General features: G+C 38.7%; 1 long non-coding RNA gene across 1 annotated transcript; it reads right to left on the bottom strand.

Moving 5' to 3' along the window:
* Window positions 1-1265: 1265 nt before the first annotated feature.
* On the bottom strand, window positions 1266-3088 carry LOC133393607 (uncharacterized). Its single transcript, XR_009766277.1, has 2 exons — window positions 2981-3088; window positions 1266-2713 (listed from the first exon to the last, which is right to left on the bottom strand). It is a non-coding gene; the product is annotated as an uncharacterized LOC133393607 (long non-coding RNA).
* Window positions 3089-4001: the final 913 nt, after the last annotated feature.

The following is a 4001-nucleotide window of genomic DNA, read 5'->3' as shown; positions in this document are numbered from 1 at the left end:
GAGATCGTCGCGGTACCGCGAAATTCGCGCCTTGTTTATAACAGTTGTAGAACAGTAGAGCTGCCAAATCTTCCGCGCCTCCAATCGCGCCTGCTGTTTCGCAGAGATACCCAACTTCGGTATTGCTGAGATTTTCGCGGTAGCGCGAACCGATTATTTTTACTTTTTCTGGTGGATTTGTGTGAAAACTCGAGTCGAGAAATAAGTTTTGTATTTTATTTTGCATAAACTATGTGAAATAAATAATTTGATTCGCAAATTGATAGAAAAATATTTCTTCTTGGTACATTCAATCGTCACCAGACCTCGGATGGTTCCATACACGAACCGCGATTATCTCGCCTATCTGTCAGATTTTATAACATAACATAACAGCTCAAGTCATACGCGATTTTCGCGGTACCGCGATGATCTCGGTTCGTCTATTTCCAGCCTATGGTTTGGCGTACGTTTCGTGAAATGTATTTCCGTTCTATCTTTTTTTTGCTGTTCAGGAAACCTCTAAAATTCTTCTAAAAATATGTTATCAAAATCAATACACGTTTAAATCTAAAAAATCGAATCTTTTGATCTGTGCCTGTTATCATTATTGAGGCGACAAATACAACACCATAGCCTCACCAAGCGTATGTCAAAAGCATCTGCCCATTTTGCTCCAAGCGTAACTGTTCATTTTGCCCCACGTGAAGCATTTTTGTATTTTTTGTTTTATTAGTAAAAATACGCATTCGCCTTACTTTATTCAGAAAAATTTTATAGATAATATACTACTGAACCTTATTTTGAATTTTTCTTGGTTATTTCTTTTGTAAGGGTTATGAAACTTACATAGTGTTCATGTACACTCTACATGAGTGTTCACGTACTATGTAAGTTGAAGTTGAATACTATGCATAGATTTTGAGAATTGGAAAGATTCTTTGTAGTCAAATAATGCTTAAATAGAGGGTGCCCGTTTTGCCCCAAATGCCCATTTTGCCCCGCTTTCCCCTATAGTATTAACTTCAGTATCAGTATAGTATAAAGGTATGCAAGTTAATAATTTATTTTAGAATTTTTATTTGTAATTAATAATTTTAATATTTTTTTCTGTATTTAGCACGAACTGAGATGATATTGATAAATGAATTAAAATTTATCATTCCAAAATTTGAAAATTATATCTAATAAAGAAAATTTGTAAATAAACCAAACTGAGCCAAATTGTTCGAAGAGAAATCATTACTTATTCTTTCAAATTTAGATTTGGGATTTTTCACATCATTTGGGTTAAGCTAATAAAAATAGGTTTTACTAGATAATATTACTTTGACTTTTTCTTAATTACACTTACACCTACAAAACTAAAAATAAAACTTTTTTATAATGCTCCATAAGTTCCCATGGGTACAATCTGAAAAGTTGACAATCTACTTCTAGCTATTTGAAAACTGTCACACTTACGTACATATTCCTTACTGGCATGGCCTGAATACACATTCCGCAAACATATAGTACGAGGACATCCGAGAATGTTAACCATAATAAACCTCTCTTAAATCTGTTTAACCTCTGTGCTGAAGTCAACCATGCCGCCCAGATACGTGTGCCACTACCATCCATGGCCGTTCAAATGCAATAAAAACCCAACATCCCTCATGCGTGAACGGGCCAAACTGGTGGAATTTTAAATCACACTTTGAAAGCAATTTTTGCACAAAATTTACGACCATCGGTCCAGCCCCGAGGCCTGTCTGTCGCCAACGACGATGGCGGTCAATCTTTAAAGTTTGGCCGCGGGAAAGAGAAATTCGATACGCCTACACTTCGACTTGGGCCAGAATGCAAACGTAACGACACGCATGGCCCGTACATGTACGCACTCATTCTATTCTGCGCCACGTAGCCGAAGAGTGTATTGCGCTATAAATCATTTATTTGCAAATCGGTACTGATGTGTCGCACAGTGTACCGCCTATGTCACACTAGGTCACGATGCGTGTTGTAAACGACGAGGAATATTTATAGATTTACTTTTTTGTGCTTTTTGTTGATGTATACTGTATCAATAAGATTTTGCGTTAAATAAATAGCATCTCGAAGAAAACACGTTATTTTCAAGTTCAGTTTGCCATCACCTAAACTCTACGAGCATTTGCTTCCACTAATGTGCTTTGTTTGTTCCGATATTACTGCTTGATTTCTACACAAATAGAAACAGAAAACTGAATTTGAAAAACAGGCTAATTTAGGTGTCTCATTTAGTTCACCCAATAGCGCTAATTAAATAATTTACTGACACCTCGGCTTAATGTACGCCCTGTGTGTGCCTAGCGTTTCACTCTTATCGCTTCGAGTCTGCTTATTCAAATCACGTTCGACTTCTTAATTGAGGTACTTCTACAACCATGCTAAACATTGGCCAGGGGCCAAAAGGGTCCACTCAGCGACCCTAAAGGTCGTAAGCAGTGTGTCATGATTGCGACACACCGTTGCTCCGATCATCGCTGATTGCCCACATTAGATGGAATTCCAAAGAATAGGTCCATTGCCGGTAGCATGCAACACTTAGGGTATCGTTTGATCACGATGTGTGTTGAACAACCGATCGTACAACCAATCACCTGGCCCCAGCGAACACTGTTAACATTCCAGCCCTAACAGAGCATTAAAATCGCGTAAGTGACTGCACCACACGAGACATCGGTATAATTCGGTATAGCTGCCTGCTGCGCTAAAACAAAAACAAAAAAGAGGTCATATACCTTTGCATTCACAGGTTTCCCAAAGCTACCAAAAACAGAAAAAGCTTCCTGACTCGCGGATGGTCGAAATCAATCACGATTCCGATCGCACGGACACACTTCAGCGCAGGCTCAATTGCACAGGAAGTAGGGACTGTACGCCATCACAGCGGCAGATTAAGTGATCCGTCACGAATTGTGCTCGGTGAAACAGAACAGTTGTTATTTGTCTGCGAGTTCATGTTTTTGCTCGTTACCGGTAAATTGTGTCCCGCCTCCAGTGCTCTTCGGGATCCGCATTGCTTTGATGAAGGTGTGAAACCTGTTTAATTTGAGGCCGTGTTAAAATAATTGTTTGAAATGGAGCTGTGTAGGAAAAAATAATGATAACAAAAGCAGACATTAATTGGTGAGTTAGTCCTTGAATGACCACAAAGTACTGATATCATTATTTTATAGTTTCACTTTTTGAGTCCCCAGACAAGTGAATGTAAAAACCGTTGACAAGTAAACGATTGGTTTTATGCTGAGAGTAATGAGAAATACTAAGAACTACAAAACATGTTAATAAAATAAAATAAATAAAATAAAGTAAGTAAGTAAGTAAGTAAGTAAGTAAGTAAGTATGTGAGCACCAAATAACTATCGCAAGAAACATCGTCCGAATGTCCGTTTGCCATGACAAAACTAACAGGTACTAAGTGAAGTTTGACACTATACGTTAATAATTCACATCGCTATGAGCAGCATTCATCTCTCAATCAATTTCATCGCAACACCAGCTTCCCGGTTTATCAATTAGGTAACTGCAGTTCAATTATACATTACAGTGTCTTCCGAGCTAGATGAAAACGACTCCCTAGATCGTTAGATAAATGAACGTGCTCCTCCTTTACTAGCGTTGCGAAAATGACTACTTCTTTATCACCAGCATATAGCAGCAACACTTCCTTCACCTTTGCTCGTCCATCAAGACATTAAAGCAAATCTTGTACAACCACGGAAAGGGCACGCGGTGCGCCGTGCTGCATTAACTTTCTTTCCATCAATCGAGCGGATATGACACCGTCCTAATGCCTACACTGGCTTCGCTCTTCAAAAGGGCACGAACTCTCGTTTCTATTATTATTGTTTTCTTATATAGTATCCATTCGCAACCTTTTGCTACTCTTCGATGGTTTCCTTCATTTCCGCACTCCAAGAAATATAATAAGGAACTGATGGATTGAGCTAATTTATGACGATTCTGCCCCCAAATGCCAGCGTAGGTGGACAGTG

Source organism: Anopheles gambiae, chromosome 3 (genome assembly GCF_943734735.2).
Source record: "Anopheles gambiae chromosome 3, idAnoGambNW_F1_1, whole genome shotgun sequence".
Classification (NCBI taxonomy): Eukaryota; Metazoa; Arthropoda; class Insecta; order Diptera; family Culicidae; genus Anopheles; species Anopheles gambiae.
This window is presented reverse-complemented; position numbering and strand designations above follow the sequence as displayed.